Consider the following 26,170-nt stretch of genomic DNA (forward strand, 5'->3'; position numbering starts at 1 on the left):
ATGTTAGAAAACAGTCTTAAGAGAGGATGGTAGCTTAAGATAAGCTAATATGAATAGAAGAGAAAGTAGTGAGATGTTATAATAGATTTAGAAGGGGGATGCTTATTTAAAATGGTAAGCTGATTCTGAAGTTAATTTCGAAGAATAAACTTGTGAGAATACCAAAGAAATTTTTGAAAAACAAGAACAAGGCCAGGTACAGTGGCTCAAGCCTGTAATCCAAGCACTTTGGGAGGCCGAGGCGGGCGGATCCCGAGGTCAGGAGATCAAGACAATCCTGACTAATACGGTGAAACCCTGTCTCTACTAAAAATACAACAAAAATTAGCTGGGCGTGGTGGCAGGCACCTGTAGTCCCAGCTACTCGGGAGGCTGAGGCAGGAGAATGGCATGAACCCGGGAGGCAGAGCTTGCAGTGAGCCGAGATTGCGCCACTGCACTCCAGCCTGGGCGACAGAGTGAGACCCCGTCTCGAAGAACAAAACAAAACAAAAAAAAAAAAAAAAGAAAAACAAGAACAAGAGACATGACCAAGCACTGAAATATACTGTTAAGCTCTTACAACACAATCTGTACAAGTATAAATTAATTGCAATCACAGAAAAAATATTCATATTTACACAGAAATTTAATATAATAAAGGTGGTATTTCAAATCAATGGTAAAGAATGGATTAGTCAATACAATGAGCCCACATCAAAAAGAAAAGACTAATTCATACCAAATTTTAAAATATATGGGTGCTGCCAGGTGTGGTGGCTCATGCCTGTAAAACCAGCACTTTGGGGAGGCTGAGGAAGGAGGATCACTTGAGCCCAGGAGTTTCAGACTAGCCTGGGCAACAAAGTGAGACCCTGTTTCTACAAAAAAACCATTTAAAAATTAGCTGGGGGTGGTGGTATGCACCTGTAGTCCCAGCTACTTGGGAGGCAGAGGTGTGAGGATATCTTGAGCCCGGGAGGTTGAGGCTGCAGTGAGCCATAATTGCGCCACAGCCCTCCAGCTTGGGTGATAGAACAAGACCCGTCTCAAAGAGTGTGTGTGCGTGTGCGTGTGTGTGTGTGTGTGATTTAAAAAAAACAAAGCCATAAAGCTATTAGGACAAATACTAAAGAATAATTTAATAATATTGGAGTAATAAAGATTTTCCTAAGCAAGACAAACATACAGCACCTATAATAAAAACACTGATATTTGCTTACAAGAAAATGTATAAATTCTATAACAAAAAAAAACACTGCTAATAAAGAAACAGGAGGTAAAAGAATGTACATACAATTAGCTACCAAAAAGTTTACATAACTAACAGATAAGGTTGTCTTGTCTATTAATAAGAATATTTATTGGAAAAACTTAAAGAAATAAGAGGCAATTCAAAGATAGGTGATCCGTAAATACATAAAAATATGACCATCTCATTAATATATATATATTTTTTGAGATGGAGTCTTGCTCTATCGCCCAGGCTGGAGTACAGTGGCGCGATCTCAGTTCACTGCAAGCTTCGCCTCCCGGGTTCACACCATTCTCCTGCCTCAGCCTCCCGAGTAGCTGGGACTACAGGCGTCTGCCACCACGCCCAGCTAATTTTTTGTATTTTTAGTAGAGACAGGGTTTCACTGTGTTACCCAGGATGGTCTCAATCTCCTGACCTCGTGATCTGTCCACCTGGGCCTCCCAAAGTGCTGGGATTACAGGCGTGAGCCACCGCATCCGGCCTCATTTCCGGCCTCATTAATAATTTTTAAAGTGCAAAATGAAATTAGACCATATTTGTAACCACATTTTTCACAAAAAAGTAATATTGAAACACATATAAGAAAATAATTATGCCTAGAATGAGGAGGAAAAAACCTTGAGCAAAATTAAAAATATGAGGTCATTGTACTTGAAAGGTAAGAATAAGGTGATTTTTAAAAATTTTTACTTTTATGAGTTTCTCTTCAGTTAGATACATTACTTTCACACAATTGAGGAAAAACACTTTTTAAAAATATTTCTTGCTATATTATAGAAATCTTTGGGTATAATGGAAGAAATGTAAAGCTAAACTGCATGAAGAAATATAATCACCTTTTAACTATCATCTCTATTAACAAACTATCCGCAACTTAAGATATAAGATTTCAACAAACAAGAGGATTTAGCAAAAGAAGGCATAACATAAAGCAAAGCACTCTGTGAACAATGGTTAATTTGTTTCTACTTTCACTTAGAAAATTCTTCAAAAGGTCACAGGCTAAAATTTTTGCCTCTGTACACGCTACTCATTTTCTAAAAGGCCCCTTAGACCATAATGGGGGTAGGGTTTACATTAAAATTCACCTAAGTTTTCACCTAAATGAGAGAAAAAACAAAGAAAATAACCATGCTAGGGGGAAAGTGCCCAGTACATCAGCTCTAGACACCAGGTAACAAACATAAACCAGGAAGAAGCCCACAAGAAACGGAATTAAGTCCTCCTCCCAACAATCAGGGGAGTGAACTTGGAAGTACATCATCCCCTGCCCCAGTAAAGCTTTCAGATGATATAGCCCCAGCCAATGGCCTGACTGCAACCTCAAGAGACCGTGCTCCGGAGGCACCCAGCTAAGGTACTCCTATCTTCCTGACCCATAGAAACTGTGGGATAATAAATGTCTGTTGTTTTAAACTGCTAAGTTTTGAAGTAATGTGTTTTGCAGCAATAGATAAGTAATACACTGTGAGTCTAAGTGCTGAAGAGTTAGAAAGCACCAATTACTCTCAAGAAAAGAAAAATAAGACTTTATCCCGACAGATCCCTGCTGGCTACAGAAAGGATAACATTTAAATTCTAACTAAAAGGCCATCAATGATGTCCCTGAAGAAACAGCACGAATACCAACACTGTGGTAAGAAAAAAGGAAGAGTATTTCTTTTATTAATACCTAAAATCACATAGATGTCTCTCAACTGAGAGAATAGAATTTCTGGTAAATATTTCAGATACTTAAAAAAAAAAAACCCAAAAAACAAAAAACAAGACTAACACCTTCTATGTGTCAGGCACTGTGCTGGGTACTACAGATACAACCACAACGTTAAGCCTGATCCCTGCCCCAACAATACCTTAAAAAAAAAAAATTTGTGTATATGAGATTTACAAGCTGATATCTTGGGATGTGTATAGATAGCAAAATGGTTAATACAGTGAAAACATATCTATCATAGTTACTCTGTGTGTGTGTGTATGTGTTACGAGCAGCTAAATTACTTAATAAAAATCCTTAATACAATTTTTTTATTAACTATAGTTTTCATGTTATACATAAGCTCTCCAGACTTCTTCATTCTACATATCTGCTATTTTATTATCTATATAACCCCATTTCCTTCCTCCTCCTGCCCAAGGTAACCACTGTTTTATTCTCTGTCTCTGTACATTTGACTTTTTAAAAACATTCCACATATAAGTGAGATTATATAGTATTTTTCTTTTTGTGCGTGGTCTATTTCACTTAGCATAAGGTCCAACCATGTTGTGGCAAATGACAGAATATCCTTCTTTCTAAAGGCTGAATAACGTTCCATTGTATAAACACACACATACACACACATTTTCTTTATCAATTTGCCATCAACAGACATTTAGGTTGTTTCCATATCTTGGCTACCTTGTGAATAACACTGCAATGAACATGGGAGTGCAGACACCTTTATGAGGTGATTTCATTTCCTTTAAGTATCCACCCTGAAGGGGGACTTTCCCTAGCTATACTTTTGAAACACAAAAATTTCTATAAAATAAGGATTTTAAGTGATAACTGATTCTAAGGATATATTGTTTTATTATAGAGTTGACATGAAATTTTTGTCTCTATAAAATTACTTGCTAGGGATCTTCTATTTGATCATCCAAGATAACAGTATTGCTATAAACAACTACTAATTAGCACTTACTGAGCACAAGTACCAGGCACTAAACACATTATACACCTCACTGAGTCCCACAATTGTCATTATCCCAATTAATCTCTCAGTCTGAGTCTCGGCCACTCTCCTTTTATTCTCCCACCACTTTCCTTATTCATACTTTCAGAGATGCCATCCTGAACCCCACAGCAGTAAGCTTCCTTGACCTCTCCTACATGATTCTTATTACTGTAATTACATAAGCAGATAATACGTTGTTTAATATCCACTGTTGTGCTAGAATGTAAATTCCATTTGAGCAGGGAAGGTATCTTTCTTGTAATCGTTTTATCCCCTATCGTCAGGAGTTTTAAAAGGCAATTAGTACATGCTTGCTAAGAAAAGAAAAACGAACTGGTATGTTACACCGCCTCTTGCTGCCCTCAACAACCACCTTTTTACTGCCTAGGGCAGTATGCTTCTAACTGTTGTCCAAGAACAAGTGGTCTCTGCAAGTCTACCAACCAGTCTACAGATAATTTGGTGATCTCAGAGGAAGAGACCCACCAACGATTACCTTCACCTGTGTTTTACAAACTTGAACTGTAAAATAATATTTCTACAATTATCCTACTTCCTTACTTTGTTACTTCCTTAACGAGTGAAAATCTCTATACCATAAACCAGCAGCCTCTTTCCTTTATCTTGCTTCCAAGTCCGAAAATCAGACATATATCTTCCCAGGCAACCAACCACGCAATATTTTCTGGAGCAAACTAATGTTCAAAGAAAAGACATACATTTAGAAAGCCTCCAACAATAAAGTTAGTTCTCCACCAACTTACCCTAGCCCATGCACATGAGCTTCCAATTATCTCACATTTAAGAGTAGATCTGCATTTTTTTCCAGCTTGAGGTATAATTGACAAAAATAATAATTTAAGGTCTACATGATAATTTAATAGATGTATACATTCTGAAATGATTACCACGATCAACAGACACATCCATCATCACAGTTACCATGTGTGTGTGTGTGTGTTGTGTCTGTATAAAACATTTAAGATCTAAGAGTAGGCCAGGCGCAATGACTCATGCTGTAATCCCAGCACTTTGAGAGGCCGAGGCAGGCCGATCACTTGAGGACAGGAGTTTCAGACCAGCCTGGCCAACATGGTGAAACCTTGTCTCTACTAAAAATACAAAAGTTAGCCATGCATGGTGGCACATGCCTGTAATCCCAGCTACTTGAGAGGCTGAGGCACAAGAATTTCTTGAACCCGGGAAGTGGAGGTTACAGTGAGCTGAGATCATGCTACTGCACTCTAGCTTGGGTGACAGAATGGGACTCTTGTCTCAAAAAACAAAACAAACAAAACTTAGATATTTAAAGTGAAAACAGCTCAGAATCACCAGGTATAAGGAAACCTTATTAGCATGAGAGAAAAAGAACCAAGTACACACAACTAATTTTGAGAAAAAAGATAATGAAGAATGAGAAGAAAACTTCAAAATACAGTAAATTATCAGTATCTTCAAAAAGTACTTAAAAATGTAAAGAATGCTGCCTGTGATCCCAGCACTTTCGGAGGCCGAGGTGGGCAGATCACGACGTCAGGAGACTGAGACCATCCTGGCTAACACGGTGAAACCCCGTCACTACTAAAAATACCAAAAAAAAAAAAAAAAAAAATTAGCCTGTAGTCCCAGCTACTCAGGAGGCTGAGGCAGGAGAACGGCGTGAACCTGGGAGGCAGAGCTTGCAGTGAGCCGAGATTGCACCACTGCACTCCAGCCTGGGCAACACAGCAAGACGCAGACTCAAAAAAAAAAAATTAAAGAATGCTATTTTTAATATAAAGAGAGCAGGCCAGGTGCAGTGGCTCACACCTATAATCTCAGCACTTTGGGAAGCCCAGGCGGGTGGATCACCTAAGGTCAGGAGTTCGAGACCAGCCTGGCCAACACAGTGAAACTTTGTCTCTACTAAAAATACAAAAATTTTTGGATATAGGATTACAGGTGTGGTGGTAGGCACCTGTAATCCTAGCTACTCAGGAGGCTGAGGCAGGAGAATCACTTGAACCTGGGAGGTGGAGGCTGCAGAGTGCTGAGATCGTGCCATTGCACTCCAGCCTGGGTGACAGAGCCAGACTCTGTCTCAAGAAAAAGAAGGAAAGAAAGAAAAGAAAGAAAAGAAAGAAAGAAAGAAAACATTAAAGAGTTGGAAGATAAAGTCAAGATATTTTCTACAAAAAAAGAACAAAAGAAAGACCATGAAAGAAAAAAAAAGTAAAAAATTACGTGAGTAATCAATTCCAACATGTGAAAAAAAGAAAAAAATTAATAAATAAGATAGGAAGACGTTGCCAAAGAATAATACAAGAAGTTTTCCAGACTTGAAGAGTCTCTAAACTAAGTAAGACCCATTTGGTATCCCAACATGTTATTATTGAACTGCAGAATAGCAAGGATAAAGAAAAAAAATTCCAAGGATTCTAGAAGAGAAAAAATAAACAGATTGATGACAATGTAACAGAAACCAGAATGGCATTGGGGTTAGCAATAATCTCAGTGATAAACTAAAAGGCAATGGAGAAATTCTTTCCAAATTCTGAGAAAAAAAATTATTTTCATATTAGAACTTAACACCTAGACAAATTATCAATTTTTTTTTCAAAAAAGGTAGAATAAAGACATTCTCAAACATTCAAGGTCTCAAAATTTATCTCCTTTGTACTTTTTTTTTTTTTCCAGCAAGCTAGTGGAAGGTGTGCTGTAAATGAATGAGATCCACAAAACAAGGAAATCAACACAGGAGACAAGCAATAGGAATTTCCAAAATGATGCTGAAGGGAGAACACAGGGTGATAGCTGCACACCTGACATAGCAAGCAGCCAATTCTAAACAGTAGCATGGGAGGAAATCCTCAAGGAAAATGGTCACACCGGACAGATTAACAGGTTTGACCCTATGTGAAACACTGTACTGAGAACATGTTAATGATGTAAAGAAATAACAATAGGGACATAAAAACTGAAGCAAATGAAAAAAATGAGACTAAATGAGACTTATTACATTTAAGAGACACAAACATTGTAGCAGAAAGTAAACTTAATCACAGTACACTACTTGGCTCAGCCTCAAACAATATTACATACATCTAATTGTAGTCCCAGAAGAAAACTAATAGAAATACAGAAAAGAAACAATATTTGAGAAGGTAATGGCTTTTTAGAACTGTTAGACAACAACAAATGTCAGTCCCAAGAAGTCCAAAAACTCAAAGCAGAATAAATAGAGATCCATATACCTACAAACATTTTGGTAAAACTACAGAACAAAAAGGAGACCTAAAAAAACAACCGGAGAGAAAATATCACCTATGGGATAAAGGCAATTATGTCAACTGAATTCTCAACGGCTAGATAGCAGACAGATAGTGAAATAGTATCTTTAACATACTGAGGGAAACATAACTGTCCAGAATTCTATATATCCAGCAAAACTATCATTCCAGAATAAGAGAGAAATAAAGATACAGTAGTCCCCCCTTATCCACGGGGCATAAGTTCCAAGACTCCCAGTGGATGCCTGAATCCAGGGATAGTACCGAACACTATATATACTATGTTTTTTCCTACACATACATGCCTACAAAAAAGTTTAATTTATAAGACACAGTAAGAGATCAACAATAATTACTAATTTTAAAAAAAGAACAATTATAACAATATGCCAGCGTCACTACTCCTCCTCCTTGGGGCCATTACTATATAAAATAAGGGTTAACTGAACACAGCACTACAATATCATGACAGTCAATCTGATAAATGAGATGGCTACTAAGTGACTAACAGGCAGGTACCATACACAGTGTGGATACACTGGACAAAGGGATGATTCGCATCCCAAGTAAGACGAAGCAGGACTGTGTGAGATTTCATCACACTACTCAAAACAGCATGCAATTTTAAACTTATAAATTATTTCTGGAATTTTCCATTTAACATTTTCAGACTGCAGTTGACTGTGGGCAACAAACCATGGAAAGCAATACTGCTGATAAGTGGTGGTGGGGTGGGGGAGACTACTGTATTTTCTTTCTTTCCTTTTTTTTGAGACAGAGTCTTGCTCTTTCACCCAGGCTGGAGTGCAGTGGCACGATCTCGGCTCACTGCGACCTCCACCTCCCAGGTTCACGCCATTCTCCTGCCTCAACCTACTGAGTAGCTCGGGCTACAGACGCCCGCCACCACGCCCGGCTATTTTTTGTATTTTTAGTAGAAATGGGGTTTCACCGTGTTAGCCAAGATGGCTCATTAGGATGGCTACTATCAAAAAGGGACATGAAATAAGGCCAGATGCAGTGGCTCATGCCTGTAATCCCAACATTTTGGGAGGCCGAGGCAGGCAGATCACTTGAGGTCAGGAGTTCAAGACCAGCCTGGCCAACATGGCGAAACCCCATCTCTACTAAAAATACAAAAATTAGCCAGACATGGTGGCGGGTGCCAGTAGTCTCAGCTACTAGGGAGGCCAAGGCAGCAGAATCACTTGAACCAAGGAGGCGGAGGTTGCAGTGAGCCCAGATCACACCACTGCATTCAAGCCTGGGCAACAGAGTGAGACTCTGTCTCAAAAAAAAAAAAAAAAAAAAGACACAAAATGACAAATGTAAATGAGGATATGGAGAAATTGGAACCCTTGTGCACTACTGATGGGAAAGTAAAATAGTGCATCTACCTATGGAAAACAGTAAAACAGTTCCTCAACGTATTACAAATAGAATTACCATATGATCCAGAAACCCTACTTCCAGGTACATATGCAAAAGAACTGAAAGCAGGGTCTTGAAGTGGTATCTGCACACCCATGTTCACAGCAGCATTATTTACAATAACCAAAAGGTGAAAATAACCCAAATGTCCTGAATGGATGAAGAAAATGTGGTTTACACAAATAACAGAATATTATTCATCCTTTAAAAGGAAGGAAATTCTGACATATGCTGCAATGTGGATTAACCTTCAAGACATTATACTAACGGAAACAAGCCAGTTATAAAAAGACAAATACTGTATGACGCCACTTATTTGAGGTCTCCAGGGTCGTCAAATTCATAGAAATAGAAAGTAGAATGGTGGTTTCCAGTGGCTGGGAACATGGAGGAATGGGAAGTTCTAGTTTAATGAGAAAAGGGTTTCAGTTTTTTGAGATGAAGGGAGTTCTGTAGATTGGTTACACAACAAGGTGAATGTACTTAACACTATTGAACTATACACTTAGGAACAGTTAAGATGGTAACTTTTATGTTATGTAATTTTTCCACACTTAAACATAAGATTAAGGCCAGGCACGGTGGTTCACGCCTGTAATCCCAGCACTTTGGGAGGCCGAAGCAGGTAGATCCCCTGAGGTCAGGAGTTCGAGACCAGCCTGGCCAAAATGGTGAAATCCCATCTCTACTAAAAATACAGAAATTAGCCGGGCATGGTGGCAAGCGCCTGTAATCCCAGCTACTTGGGTGGCTGAGGCAGGAGAATCACTTGAACTCGGGAGGCAAATGTTGCAGTGAGCTGAGATCACGCCACTGTACTCCAGCCTGGGCGACAAGAGTGAAACTCCGTCTCAAAAAAGAAATAAATAAGTAACATTAAAAAGTTAGGAGAAAAATGCATAGCAGAATAAACCCAAGGAAAGGAAATGTAACAACAAAATTAACAAAACAGTAAACAAAGTTTAAAAAGCTAAGAAATGAGTCTTTTTATTTTTTTGAGACGGAGTCTCACTCTGTGGCCCAGGCTGGAATGCAGCGGCATGATCTCGGCTCACTGCAACCTCCGCCTCCTAGGTTCAAGCGATTCTCCTGCCTCGGCCTCCTGAGTAGCTGGGATTACAGGCGTCCGCCACCACACCCAGCTAGTTTTTGTATTTTTAGTAGAAACGGTGTCACTATGTTGGTCAGGATGGTCTCAAACTCCTGACTTCAAGTGATCCATCTACCTCAGCCTCTCAAAGTGCTGGGATTACAGGCATGACCCACCAAGTCTGGCCTAGAAATGAGTCTTTAAAAATACACTGAGGCCAGCTACAGTGGCTCACGCCTGTAATCCTACCACTTTTGGAAGCCAAGACAAGAAGATCATTTGAGCCCACGAGTTCAAGACCAGCCTGGGCAACAAAGTGAGACCCCGTCTCTACAAAAAAAAATTTAAAAATTAGCTAGGGATGGTGACAAGTGCCTGTAGTCCCACCTACTTGAGAGGCTAAGGTGGGAGGATTGCTTGAGCCCAGGAGGTTAAGGCTGCAGTGAACAGTGATCACACCACTGCACTCCAGCCTGGATGACAGAGTGAGACCCTGTCTCAAAAAAATAAAAATAAAATGAAATACACAAACAGAAAAAAAAATCAAGAAAAAATAAATAAATAAACATCAGGAGTGAAATATTAGACATAACTTCAGTTAACACAGAGATCAAATAGATTATATAAACTCCCCAATTGATTTTGTAAGGCTAGAACCACCCTGATATGAAATCCAGACAATGGCTATATAAGAAAATTGCAAACCAATCTTACTCAAACATAGATGCAAACATCCTAAACAAAATATCAGCAAGTTTACACCAACAACTGATTTGTTAAATTTATACATTTCAATAAGAACAGCCCACAGAATGTAACATCAATGTAATTATTAGAACTCACGAAAAGCCACAGGGAGGGGGCTCCAAGATGGCCAACTAGCTGCAGCCAGTAGGAACATCTCCCAAAGGACTAGGATGACTGGCACACTCTCAGCAGATCTTCAGAGGGAAAGCACTGAGTGCTGACAGAGGGAAGACACAGATGCTGAACTGAAGAGGGAAGAAGCAAGGAACCCTGCACAGGGCTACCGCGCACCGGGACTTTTTCCTGGCCCCCAGTGACTCCTGAAGAGGCAGTTGAGTTGAACAGGGAAGCAGCAACCCACTCTGACCAGGGGACTCTGGAATCCCTGCAGGAGGAGACTCCTCCACAAGGAGACCCCTCAACCACCAAGGACACTTGAGCTGGCAGGGAAAGCTGCTTAGAGAAGTGGTAGGGGCAGAACTCCAGCCAGAGCAGAGCTCAGAGGTTTTGGTGCTGGAGCATCTGTAGTGCAACAGGGCCAGGAATGCCCATCCCCCAAGGCTCGACTTGCTCCCATAGGAGACTTTAGCCCTAGAGGAACTGCCAGACCTGAACTCTGCAGGGCAGTCTTGCCCATAAGGTGGGGGTGGTGTGACCTGAGTACCCTCAGTCTGCTGGTCTCTCATGGGGCCCCAGCCTGGCCAGGATGCTTGCAGTGCTGCCAGGGGGACCACATACAAGCTCCTGCACTGACAAGGTGCTGACAGGCAGAGTGCTCCACCACCGTGATCCCTGTGGAAAAGCACGAGCCTGCCAATACCCTCTTCCCACTGAAGGCTGCTCCATGCTGCTTTGACGGCAGGCACTCACCCATGGCCACCCCACAAATGCTTTGCCCACATGTGTGCACAGGCGTACCTTGTTTTCCCTTCCCCGCCAGCACACATGTGTGCAAGCACCCTCCCATGCCACTGCAGCCAGCGTGAGTACACCCTGCCCATCCCTCCATGGCCATTGTCAAGGGAGCACTGGCAGGTACAGAGCCCACCAGTGCCATCCCCACCAGCACTGAGCCCCTGCACCAAGATGAAACTAGGCAGAGAAAACAGAGCACCCACCCCCACGCCTTAGCGGCCACTGAAGCCAGCATGAACGTGCACAGAGGGCACACCCAGTCCTGCACCCACCAGCACCCTGCCCCTGTGCTAACACCACCACCAGTGCATGTGTACCAGCAGCCCCCCACCCTGGCCTTACTGCCACTGTTTCTGCCAATGCCCACATGGAGGCCAGCACCCTGTGGCCTTGCTGCCACTGCTACTGGCACATGCGAACAAGAATTGATTCCACTGCCACCCCCTACACTTTGGCTGGCACAACCCACGGGAGTATTGTGACCAGAGGTCCAGGAGCACCTCGGCCCCTCCAGTGCAGCAGGTTCCTAACCTTAAAGAACCAGAGAACAAAGCTGGGGCCCAATGCCAGTCCCCCAGAGTTAAAGGACCCATGTACTCTGGGAGTCCTCAGATGAGCCCTGGCCCCTCCAGTAATGAAGCCAGTTAACTGAACCCACCTTGTACCACAAACATCCAAGGTCATCAAATAGGATAAAAACAAAAACAAAAAAAACCAGCAACTTCAAAGACTGAAGGAACATCAGCCCACAAAGATGACAAAGCACCAACACAAGAACTCTGATGACTCAAAAAGCCAGAGCATCTTCTTTCCTCTAAAACAAACGACTGCACTAGGTCTCCGGCAAGGGTTCTGAACTGGACTGAGATGGTTGAAATGACAGAAACAGAATTCAGAATATGGATAGGAATGAAAATCATTGAGATTCAGGAGAATGTTGAAACCCAATCTAAGGAAGCTACCCACAATAAAATGATACAGAGCTGACAGACAAAATAGCCAGTATAGAAAAGAATATAAACGACCTCATAGAGCTGAAAAACACTCTGTAAGAATTTCATGGCCGGGCGCAGTGGCTCACACCTGTAATCTCAACACTTTGGGAGGCCAAGGCAGGCGAATCATGAGGTCAGGGGTTCAAGACCAGCCTGGTCAAAATGGTGAAACCCTGTCTCTATGAAAAATACAAAAAATCAGATGGGTGTAGTGGCAGGCACCTGTAATCCCAGCTACTCAGGAGGCTGAGGCAGGACAATCGCTTGAACCCAGGAAGCAGAGGTTGCAGTGAGCTCAGATCGCGTCACTACTCTGTCTCAAAAAAAAAAAAAAAAAAAATTCATAATGCAATCGCAAGTATTAACAGTAGAACAGACCAAGCTGAAAAAAGAATCTCAGAGCTTGAAGACTGGCTTTCTGAAATAAGACAAGAATAAAGACAAAAGAATGAAAAGGAACAAACAAAACCCCCAAGAAATATGAAATTATATAAAGAGACTAAATATACGATTCAATGGTATCCCTGAAAGATATGGGGAGAAAGGCAGCAACTTGGAAAACATTTCAGGATATCATTCATGAGAACGTCCTCAACCTAGCTAGAGAAGTCAACACTCAAATTCAGGAAATAAAGAGAACTCCCGCAAAACACTTCACAAAAAGATCATCTCCAAGAAACATAATCATCAGATTCTCCAAGGTAGAAATGAAAGAAAAAAATGTTAAAGGCGGCTAGAGAGAAAGGACGTGTCACCTATAAAGTGAAGCCCATCAGACTAACAATGGACCTCTCAGTAGAAACTATACAAGTCAGAAGAGATTGGAGGCCTATATTCAACATTCTTTTTTTTTTTTTTTTTTTTTTTTGAGACGGAGTCTCGCTCTGTCGCCCAGGCTGGAATGCAGTGGTGCGACCTAGGTTCACTGCAAGCTCCGCCTCCCGGGTTTACTTACGCCATTCTCCTGCCTCAGGCTCCCGAGTAGCTGGGACTATAGGCGCCGGCCACCATGGCCAGCTAATTTTTTGTATTTTTAGTAGAGACAGGGTTTCACCACGTTAGCCAGTATGGTCTCGATCTCCTGACCTCAAGATCTGCCCGCCTCGGCCTCCTAAAGTGCTGGGATTACAGGCGTGAGCCACCACACCCAGCCACAACATTCTTAAAGATAAGAAATTCCAACCCAGAATTTCATATTGGGCCTAACTAAGCCTCATAAGCAAAGGAGAAATAAGATCCGTTTCAGACAAGCAAATGCTGAGGGACTTCATTAGTACCAGACCTACCTTACAAGAGCTCCTGAAAGCAGCACTAAATATGGAAAGGAAAGAACATTATCAGACACTAAAAAAAAACACACTTAAGTACATAACCAGTGACACTACAAAGCAACCATACAAACAAGTCGGCATAATAACCAGCTAACAACACGATGACAGAATCAGATCCACACATATCAATACTAACCTTGAATGTAAACGGGCTAAATGCCCCAGTTAAAAGGCACTGAGTGGCAAGCTCAATAAAGAAGCAACAACCCTAGGGTTGGGTGCAGTGGCTCACGCCTATAATCCTAACACTTTGGGAGGTCGGGGCAGGTGGATCACTTGAGCTCAGAAATTTGAAACCAGCCTGGCCAACAGGATGAAACCCCATCTCTAAAAAAAAAAAAAAAAAATACAAAAATCAGCCAGGCATGGTGGCACACGCCTGTAGTCCCAGCTACTCAGGAGGCTGAGGTGGGATGATGGCTTGAGACCAGGTGATCAAGGCTGCAGTGAACTGTGATTGTGCCACTGCATTCCAAAAACAAAACCAAACAAAACAGAAGTGCAAGGTACAGAAGAGGTCAATGTACAAAAGAATATATTAATTAAAAACAATACATATCTTCCCAATGTCATCTCCCCTATTCAACATTAAAAGCCCTCAACAGACACACAGAGAAAAAAAAAGATTGAAGATAAAGAAACAAAGCTACAACTATTTGTAGATCATCCACTGTCTACATGGATAACCCCAAAGAATCTAGATATAAGTCAATAAAAACACAAAAACAGGCCAGATGTGGTGGCTCACACCTGTAATCCTAGCACTTTGGGAGACTGAGACCAGAGGATCACTTGAGGCCAAGAGTTTCAGACCAGCCTGGGCAACATAGCAAAACCCCGTTTCTTTAAACAAACAAACAAAAAAAGTATAAAGACAAAATATAAGTTAGTTTCATTTCTATATACAATCAGAAAATACAACTTTTTAAATATGTATAAATAATAAAAATACTCTAGGAAAAATTGACATTTTATGTAGAAGTTCTTTACATAAAAAGAAAATTATAAAACTTAACTGGAATGATTTTTTAAAACATAAAATAAATAGAAAGTCATATTATGTTCTTAAATAGGAAGCCTCAATATCATAACAATGTCAATCAATTCTTCCCAACTTGATCCAAAGACTCAATGCAATACCATTCAAAATCCCGGTATCATTTTTTGTGGAAATCAATAAGCTGACTGTAAAACCAATATGGAAAGGCATTATTATCAGTCTTTTGGGGACCTGCCATACTTTATACTAAGAATTATTATAAAGCAACCACAATCAGGACAAATAATCAAGTGGATTACTGGCACTAGAGGAGAGAGCTGAACTGAGAGTCTAGAAACTGAGCCTGTGCATATACTGGCACTTAATATTCACCCAAGCAAGCACTGAGATCACAGGAGAAAAAATGCACTACTCAATAAATAGGCTGGAACAATCAGTTATCTGTTATCATATGGCAAAAAAATAAAAGTGGATCCTTACAAAAAGTCTTTCCATGTGGATTAGAGACTTCAATGTAAAAGTGAAAAGCAAACAACTTTTAGAAAATAGAGAATTATCTTAATGATATGAGACACAACAAAATTTTAAAACATAAATCATAGAAGACTGATAAATTCAGCTGCAGTAAGACAAGAATTTCAATCACCAAAGTTTTTTTTAATCCAATCATAAATCGGAAAAGATATTTGCAACACAAATCAAGAATTAGATCTAGGCCAGGCACTGTGGCTCAAACCTATAATCCCAACACTGGGAGGCTGAGGTGGGTGGATCACTCGAGCTCACGAATTCAAGACCAGCCTGGGGAACATGGCAAAACCCCATCTCCACAAAAAATACAAAAATTAGCCGGGCACAGTGGTGCGTACCTGTAGTCCCAGCTACTCCAGAGGCTGAGGTGGGAGGATAGCTTGAGCCTAGCCAAGGTTGCAGTTAGCCAAGATTGCACCATTGCACTTTAGCCTGGGTGACAGAGCCAGACTCTGTCTCAAAAAACAAGAGAGTTAGATCTAAAATCATAAAAAATTGCTATGAATCAATCAGGAAAAATTAAACAATCCAAACAGAAAAATGGGCAAAAAGTATATAAAGACATTTCACAGAATTGGAAACACAAATACATTTCACAGAATAAATAACACAAATGCTCTATGAATATCTGAAAAGAAACTAAACCTCATTGGTAGTCAAGGAAATACAGATTCAAATTACAATGAAACAACATTTCTTACCCACCAGATACATAATTTTTTTTTCTATTTTTTTAGACAAAGTGTAACTCTTGTTGCCCAGGCTGGAGTGCAATGGCAGGATGTCAGCTCACTGCAACCTCCACCTCCCAGGTTCAAGCAATTCCCCTGCCTTAGCCTCCCGAGTAGCTAGGACTGCAGGCGCATGCCACAACGCCTAGCTAATTTTTTTGTATTTTTTAGTAGAGATCAGGTTTTACCACGTTGGCCAGGCTGGCCTTGAACAGGCATAAGACACTGCACCCGGCCCCATAAAATTTTTTAAAGAAACAATTCTAAGCTTTGGCAACGACACAGAGCAATAGGAATACTTATACATTGCAATTGGGAGTGTCAACTGATTCAATCTCTTTAAAAAATAATTTGGTGGCCATGCACAGTGGCTCACACCTGTAATCCTAGCACTTCAGGAGACCGAGGTGGGCAGATCACTTGAGGTCAGGAGTTCGAGACCAGCCTGGCCAACATGGTGAAACCCCGTCTCTAATAAAAATACAAAAATTAGCTGGGCATGGTGCTCGTTCCTGTAACCCCAGCTACTCAGGAGGCTGAGGTAGGAGAATCACTTGAACCCGGGAGGCAGAGGTTGCAGTGAGCCCAGATCGTGCCATTGCACTCCAGCCTGGGGGAGAAGAGAGAAACTCCATCTCAAAAAAAAAATTAATTAAAAATTTTTAAAAATTAGAAAAATTTGGCATTACTTAGTAAAGCTAAACAAACTCATATCCCATAAAATGAAACATTCTGCTCCCAGATATATACTCTAAATTCCTGCATGTGCACAAAAGACATGAATAAGAATGTTCATAAGCAGCATTGCTAGTAATAGCAAAAAACTAGAAACAATCCCAATGTGCATCAATAGCCCAGATAGTGATATATACAAATAATGAACTACTGTATAGCAGTAAAACTGAATGAACTGCATACAATACCATAGATAGTGCTCAAAAGAAAAATGCTTACAAAAGAAATCAGAATACTTACAGTATTATTCCATTACATGAAAATCAAAATAAGTAAACAAAGCAATACATTGTTCATGGAGACATAAAGAAAAGCAAGGAAATTTTAAAATACAATTCAAGATAGTGGTATGGGGAATGGTAAGAAAAGAACTGTGATTTGGGCCATAGAGGTGTTTCCACAGCATTGGGAATGCTGTTTTTTTACTTTGTGAATTGATAAGAGTTCACCATGTTTTTTTTTTAAGTATAAACTGTACAAACATGATTCATATAATCTTACAAGTTTCACAGTATGTTTTAAGTCAAATAAAAATTCAAGGCCAGGCGCGGTGGCTCATGCATGTAATCCCAGCACTTTGGGAGGCCGAGGCGGACAGATCACTAGGTCAGGAGATGGAGACCATCCTGGCTAACACAGTGAAACACCGCCTGTACTAAAAATACAAAAAAAAATTAGCCCGGCATGGTGGTGAGCACCTGTAGTCCCAGCTACTCGGGAGGCTGAGGCAGGAGAATGGCATGAACCTGGGAGGCAGAGCTTTCAGTGAGCCGAGTTCGGACCACTGCACTCCAGCCTGGGCAACAGAGCAAGACTCTGTCTCAAAAAAAAAAAAAATTCAAGAATACAATATATTCTTCCTGAAGCATTGTTTATAATAAAACAAAAACACAAGCAAAAAAAAAAAAAAAACCCTGAAAACAAATTAAGTGTTCTTCTATACCAGAAATGGATAAACTGACATACTGATAATAGAATATTATACATGCAGTTAAAATGAGTTAACTTAATACAATGTATAAATAGGGAGCAAGTCTTAGAATAGGTTTAAAAAGCAAGCTGCAAGGCCAGGAGTGGTGGTTCACACTTATAATCCCAGCACTTTGGGAGGCCAAGGTAGGAGGATTGCTTGGGGCCAGGAGTTTGAGATCAGCCTAGGCAACAAGGCAAGGCCCTGGCTCTACGAAAAGAAATTAAAAATAAAAAATAAAATTAAAAAAAGCAAATTGCAGAATATTTACAAGAATATATTTTATGTAAAAATGTTAAACTGTAACTTTTTATGAACACAAACACATGTAATAAAAGGATAAAAATCGACAGAGTACAAATTAACTTCAGAATAGTAGTTAACAGAGAGGATAGAATGGGATTGGAGAGCAGTTTAAAGACAGCTTCAGCTATATCTGGGATCATTTGCAAATTAGAAGTATTTATAATTTAAAAATAAAAATATCCCCCCAAAAGAAAAATATAAAAATATTCTCTCTCCTTCTCCCCCTAACACAGAAACATACAAAGAGACAAAAATAATAGAAAAGAGAAAAAATGCTTTCTAGAACAAATGCAATGAACAATGGAATAGGAGGCTACTTGCCACTATCGCCCAAGCTGGTACATTCAACCTTGCTTAAACGAATGTTATTCTTGGATTTCCCAGCCCTTAGAATTGTGAGAAGTAAGTTTCTGTTGTTTATAAACTACCAAATCTGTGGTATTTTGTTATAGCAGCCTAAACTGACTAAGATATTTACCAAAACAAGCTGCCTCTAGGTCATCATTTTACATTTCAACTATCTTCACTTGCAAAAATTAATTATTTTGCTAACATTATTCTTTAAAATGCCATCTGGCCAGTGCGGTGGCTCATGCCTATAATCTCAACACTAGGAAGGCTGAGGTGGAAAGATCACTTGAGACTAGAAGTTAGAGACTAGCCCGGGTAACAGAGACAGACCCTGTCTCTACAAAATAAAAAGCCATCAGCCAAATTTCTCAATAATCCCTTTTCCTCACTGTATAAAGAAATAATGCAGCTAATGCTAAAAATGAAAATGGAAAATAAGGATTCTGAAAGACTGGGAATGAAGATTATACACATTTAACCATATATAAAAATATGGTTGTTAACTCTCCCATAAAGTCGAATAGGCACAATTAAATTATTTGATGTTTACCCCTGAGATTTGAATTTTTAAGAACATATTAACAAAATATCCTAGCACAATTCACAAACTATACATGTAATAAACGAAAAATTGTAGAAGAAAAGTCAGCACACTCAGTGAAGATTCCCATGTAGGCTTCATCTCCTTCATGGGATTGAGAAAACAGTTTTTGAATGGCAAAGATTCTATGCGCTAGTTTTAACATGGCAGTTCAAGCACCTGCCACTGTGCTAAGTTTATAACTTAATTCAAGCCAGAAGCTTGAGATATTTAGTCATGTACTAATGGCCAGGTTACTTATCAGGCTGAATGAAGGAGAATTTCATTCATTAAAAAAAGAAAGATGCAGATCAAAATAAACTTGGACTCATCATGAAGAGGGTAGAGCCCATAGAAATTTAGCTACGAGGCTTAAGCCTAGAAGTCCTCTTGACTTTCACATTGAGATGACCCACTAGTCTATTTTTAACCATTTCTTCTCCATACCAAAATGATTCCATTATATTCAACCAGGAAAATAAAAAATTCACCTTCAATTGAGATTACAAACCATACACTTCATATAATTAAATTTCAGTTTATCTGAAAACCAATATGCAAATGAAATTACAGAGGTAGAAATGCTCTTTTGGCCCATAAGTAGACAACAACTAAAGAAGACAAAGCAGATGCAATTAGATGTTTAAGCCAACAGCACCCATTCAAGCAAAATAAAACAATGTGATACCTATTTCAATGCAAGACTGCATCTAAAGCAGTTGGGGGCATTTGCTTTGATGTGGGGGTGGGAGGAAGGGTCTCCAAAGATAAAGCAGGAAATAACTTCAAAACAACTTTTGGGATCAAAGCCCATTTTTAAGTCCTTTAGGAATAACTGAAAGCAATTTTCCCCTTTATTCAAAACAATAAACAAGAAACTTGTCATTTACAACTCCTCCCTCTCAAATCTTATTCACTTAAATCTCCTCCTTTCTCTTATTCAATTAAATCTCCTCCTTTCCTCCTTACCCCTATCATCCATCTGAAGCCTTCCAATTTCATCTCCTAAACAAATCTCATGTCCAGCTTGCCCCTGATTTCCTATAATGAGTACCCTGGCTCAGATTATCCCTATTATAACAATTTCTTAATTAGTATTCTTGCCTTTACTGTCCCTTCAAATCCATCTTCTATATCACTACCAGGAAACACTCTTCAAAACATGTGAGCATGCCACTCACTTGCTTAATACTCTTCAACGGCTCCCTGTAACCCACAGAATAAAGTTAAAATTATTTCATTCATTCAACAGTTAATTGCCTATTATAACCAAGCAAGAACTGTGCTAGGCCTGGGGATATTAATGGGACACCATTGAAACACTTGCATCCTTCCGAACCAGAATAATTCTTGTAGGATGAAAAAGTCAAAGTAAATTCTTCCCAGAAAAAAATTCAGCATCTGTGAAAATCCTCAATAAAATTGTGGCAGACCGAATCCAGCAGTACACCAAAAAGCTTATGCCCCATGATCAAGTCAGCTTCATCACTGGGATGCAAGGCTGGCTCAACATATGTAAATCAATAAACGTAATCCATCACATAAACAGAACCAATGACAAAAACCACACGATTATCTCAATAGATGAAACGGCCTTTGATAAAATTCAACACCCCTTCATGCTAAAAACTCTCAATAAACTAGGTATTGACAGAAAGCATCTCGAAATAATAAGAGTTATTTATAACAAACCCACAGCTGGGCGCCTGCAGCCCCAGCTACTCGGGAGGCTGAGACAGGAGAATGGCGTGAACCCGGGAGGCGGAGCTTGCAGTGAGCCAAGATTGCACCTCTGCACTCCAGCCTGGGTGACAGAGCGTAACTCCATCTCAAAAAAAAAAAAAAAAATAGTGATTTGCATATAGAAGGGACTCAATAAATATTTGTTGAATGAATGAATATATGAAATAAAATCTTCCATGCTCTTGAAGAGAAGCATTTGTCATATAACTGGTCTTATATGGCAGAATGTCCCTTGTTTACCATTCTTATTCCCTTCTAACCAAATCATGATATGTATTTTTAGATATTCTTTGGCATTTCTTTTTGAACGCCTGGAAAAATGCTAAAATATGGTTTAAAACTCAATGTTTGTGAATTAGGGGTTAGGTGCAGCCTGACTTAAGGGATAAGGGCTGAACTATAGAGAAACTGAATTATGCTTTCAAATATGGTACGCATATGAAACTAATACATGGTTGTTGTTTTTTTTTAAACTAGGTTAAATGTGGTAAACGCACTCTTTTAATTCAGTGTTTTATTAAATTTTGGTATATGCTGTGTTATAAGCATAAAAGTTTCTGAAAGAATTTTTGGGCCTAGAAGTTGTGGGAATTGTTGCTTTCTTTAACTTTTGATTTGAAACAATCACAAATTACACTGGATTCTTAAAAATGTTGAAGGACCTTTAGGGAGCTCAACTGCAGTCCAGATGCTGATTTTTTTTTTTAAATACTTTAAATTCTGGGATACATGTGCAGAATGTGCAGGTTTGTTACATAGGTATACTAATACTGAATGGGCAAAAACTGGAAGCATTCCCTTTGAAAACCGGCACAGGACAAGGATGCCTTCTCTCACCACTCCTATACAACATAGTATTGGAAGTTCTGGCCAGGGCAATCAGGCAAGAGAAAAAAATAAAGGGTATTCACAAATAGGAAAAGATGAAGTCAAACTGTCTCTGTTTGCAGATGACATGACTGTATATTTAGAAAACCCTATTGTCTCAGCCCAAAATCTCCTTTAGCTGTTAAGCAACTTCAGCAAGTTTCAGGATACAAAATCAATGTGCAAAAATCACAAGCATTCCTATACACCAATAACAAACAAACAGCCAAATCATGTGTGAGCTCCCATTCACAATTGCTACAAAGAGAGTAAAATACTTAGGAATACACCTTACAAGGGATGTGAAGGACCTCTTCAAGGAGAACTACAAATCACTGCTCAAGGAAATAAAACAGGACACAAACAAATGAAAAAACATTCCATGCTCATGAATAGGAAGAATCGATATCATGAAAATGGCTGTACTACACAAAGTAATTTATAGATTCAATACTATCCCCATCAAGCTACCATTGACTTCCTCGCAGAATTAGAAAAAACTCAATTTCATATGGAACCAAAAAAGGGCCCGTAGAGCCAAGACAATCCTAAGCAACAAGAACAAAGCTGGAGGAATCACATTACCTGATTTCAAACCATACTATAAGGCTACAGTAAACAAAATAGCATGGTACTGAAACCAAAACAGATACATAGGCCAATGGAACAGAACAGATACCTCAGAAATAACACCACACATCTATAACCATCTGATCTTTGACAAACCTGACAAAAACAAGCAATGGGGAAAGGATTCCCTATTTAATAAATGATGTTGGCAAAACTGGCTAGCCATATGCAGAAAACTGAAACTGGACCCTTTCCATATACCTTACACAAAAATTAACTCAAGATAGATTAAAGACTTAAACGTAAGACCTAAAACCATAAAAACCCTAGAAGAAAACCTAGGCAATACCATTCAGGACATAGGCATGGGCAAAGACTTCATGACTAAAACATCAAAAGCAATGACAACAAAAGCCAAAATTGACAAATGGGATCTAACTAAATTAAAGAGCTTCTGCACAGCAAAAGAAACTATCATGAGTGAATAGGCAACCTACAGAATGGGAGAAAATTTTTGCAATCTATCCATCTGACGAAGGGCTAATATCCAGAATCTACAAAGAACTTAAATTTACAAGAAAAAAAAAAACAACCCCATCAAAAAGTGGGCGAAGGATATAAACAGACACTTCTCAAAAGAAGACATTTATGCGGCCAAAAAACATAGGAAAAAAGCTCATCATCACTGGTCATTAGAGAAATGCAAATCAAAGCCACAATGAGATACCATCTCACACCAGTCAGAACGGTGATCATTAAAAAGTCAGGAAGCAACAGATGCTGGAGAGGATGTGGAGAAATAGGAGCTCTTAAGGCCAGGCGCAGTGGATCACGCCTGTAATCCCAGCACTTTGGGAGGCCAGCGCGGGCAGATTACAAGGTCAAGAGATCGAGACCATCCTGCCCAACATGGTGAAGCCCTGTCTCTACTAAAAATACAAAAAATTAGCTGGGTGTGGTGGCACACACCTATAACCCCAGCTAGTGGGGAGGCTGAGGCAGGAGAATCGCTTGAACCTGGGAGGCGGAGTTTGCAGTGAGCCAAGATCACGCCACCACACTCCACACTCCAGCCTGGCAACAGAGCAAGACTCCGTCTCAAGAAAAAAAAAAAAAGAGAGAGAAATAGGAACGCCTTTACACTGTTGGTGGGAGTGTAAATTAGTTCAACCATTGTGGAAGACAGTGTGGTGATTCCTCAAGGATCTAGAACTAGAAATGCCATTTGACTCAGCAATCCAATTACTGGGTATATACCCAAAGATTATAAATCATTCTACTATAAATACACATGTACACCTATGTTTACTGCGGTACTGTTCACAATAGCAAAGACTTGGAACCAACCCAAATGCCCATCAATTATAGACTGGATAAAGAAAATGTGGTACATATATACCACGGAATATTATGCAGCTATAAAAAAGGATGAGTTCATGTCCTTTGCAGGGACATGGATGAAGCTGGAAACCATCATTCTCAGCAAACTAACACAGGAACAGAAAATCAAACACTACATGTTCTCATTCATAAGCAGGAGTTGAGCAATGAAAACACATGGACACACAGAGGGGAATATCACACACTGGGCCTGTTGCGGGGTGGGGGTTTAGGGGAGGGATAGCATTAGGAGAAACACCTAAGGTAGATGACAGGTTGATGGGTGCAGCAAACCACCATGGCACGAGTATAGCTATGTAACAAACCTGCACATTCTGCACATGTATCCCAGAACTTAAAGTATTTAAAAAAAAAAATCAGCATCTGGACTGCAGTTGAGCTCCCTAAAGATCCTTCAACATTTTTAAGAATCCAGTGTAATTTGTGATTGTTTCAAATCAAAAGTTAAAGAAAGCAACAATTCCCACAACTTCTAGGCCCAAAAATTCTTTCAGAAACTTTTATGCTTATAACACAACATTTGGTATATTAATTTGGTATATTAAATATACCAAAATTTAATAAAACACTGAATTAAAAGAGTGCGTTTACCACATTTAACCTAGTTTAAAAAAAAACAACAACCATGTATTAGTTTCATATGAGTACCATATTTGAAAGCATAATTCAGTTTCTCTATAGTTCAGCCCTTATCCCTTAGGTCAGGCTGCACCTAACCCCTAATTCACAAACATTGAGTTTTAAACCATATTTTAGCATTTTTCCAGGCGTTCAAAAAGAAATGCCAAAGAATACCTAAAAATACATATCATGATTTGGTTAGAAGGAAATAAGAATGGTAAACAAGGGACATTCTGCCATATAAGACCAGTTATATGACAAATGCTTCTCTTCAAGAGCATGGAAGATTTTATTTCATATATTCATTCATTCAACAAATATTTATTGAGTCCCTTCTATATGCAAATCACTATTTTTTTTTTTTTTTTTTTTTTTGAGATGGAGTTACGCTCTGTCACCCAGGCTGGAGTGCAGAGGTGCAATCTTGGCTCACTGCAAGCTCCACCTCCCGGGTTCACGCCATTCTCCTGTCTCAGCCTCCCGAGTAGCTAGGACTACAGGAGCCCGTCACCACGCCCACCTAATTTTTTTTGTATTTTTAGTAGAGATGGGGTTTCACCTGTTAGCCAGGATGGTCTTGATCTCGTGACCTCGTGATCCGCCTGCCTCAGTCTCCCAAAGTGCTGCGATTACAGGCATGAGCCATCGCGCCTGGCTGCAAATCACTATTCTAAACAGAAAAAATGTAACAGTGAAGAAACGAAAAATGCTTGTCTTTATCAAACATATACTTAATAAAGAATATAGTTAATAAAAATGGTTTTGGAGGTTGGGCATGGTAGCTCACACCTATAATCCCAGCACTTTGGGAGGCTGAGGCAGGAGGATCAACTGAGGTCAGGAGTTCAAGACCAGTCTGGCCAATATGGTGAAACCCCATCTCTACTAAAAATACAAAAATTTAGCCAGGCGTGGCGGCACGCCTGTAGTACCAGCTACTTCAAAGGCTGAGGCAGGAGAATTGCTTGAACTCAGGAGGCAGAGGTTGCAGTGAGCCAAAATAGCAGCACTGCACTCCAGCCTGGGCAACAGTGAGATTCCATCTCAAAAAACAATAATAAAAATAAAATGAGCCGGGCACAGTGGCTCATGCCTGTAACCCTAGCATTTTGGGAGGCTGAGGAAGGTGGATCACGAGGTCAGGAGATCGAGACCATCCTGGCTAACACGGTGAAACCCTGTCTCTACTAAAAAAAAAAAAATACAAAAAAATTAGCCAGGCGTGGTGGCAGGCACCTGTAGTCCCAGCTACTCAGGAGGCTGAGACAGGAGAATGGTGTGAACCCGGGAGGCGGAGCTTGCAGTGAGCCAAGATTGCACCTCTGCACTCCAGCCTGGGTGACAGAGCGTAACTCCATCTCAAAAAAAAAAAAAAAAAATAGTGATTTGCATATAGAAGGGACTCAATAAATATTTGTTGAATGAATGAATATATGAAATAAAATCTTCCATGCTCTTGAAGAGAAGCATTTGTCATATAACTGGTCTTATATGGCAGAATGTCCCTTGTTTACCATTCTTATTCCCTTCTAACCAAATCATGATATGTATTTTTAGATATTCTTTGGCATTTCTTTTTGAACGCCTGGAAAAATGCTAAAATATGGTTTAAAACTCAATGTTTGTGAATTAGGGGTTAGGTGCAGCCTGACTTAAGGGATAAGGGCTGAACTATAGAGAAACTGAATTATGCTTTCAAATATGGTACGCATATGAAACTAATACATGGTTGTTGTTTTTTTTTAAACTAGGTTAAATGTGGTAAACGCACTCTTTTAATTCAGTGTTTTATTAAATTTTGGTATATGCTGTGTTATAAGCATAAAAGTTTCTGAAAGAATTTTTGGGCCTAGAAGTTGTGGGAATTGTTGCTTTCTTTAACTTTTGATTTGAAACAATCACAAATTACACTGGATTCTTAAAAATGTTGAAGGACCTTTAGGGAGCTCAACTGCAGTCCAGATGCTGATTTTTTTTTTTAAATACTTTAAATTCTGGGATACATGTGCAGAATGTGCAGGTTTGTTACATA

At 39.7% G+C, this 26,170-nt stretch overlaps 1 protein-coding gene across 1 annotated transcript in view; it reads right to left on the bottom strand.

The window, feature by feature from the left end:
* LOC129533805 (neurofibromin-like) overlaps positions 1–26,170 on the bottom strand; it is a 170,391-nt gene that overhangs the window by 61,552 nt on the left and 82,669 nt on the right. The window contains exon 7 of the mRNA XM_063706522.1: positions 15,602–15,715. The gene's annotated coding sequence lies outside the window, so the exon portion shown is untranslated. The remainder of the gene's footprint in view (positions 1–15,601; positions 15,716–26,170) is intronic.

This window comes from Gorilla gorilla, chromosome 4 (genome assembly GCF_029281585.2).
Source record: "Gorilla gorilla gorilla isolate KB3781 chromosome 4, NHGRI_mGorGor1-v2.1_pri, whole genome shotgun sequence".
NCBI lineage: Eukaryota > Metazoa > Chordata > Mammalia > Primates > Hominidae > Gorilla > Gorilla gorilla.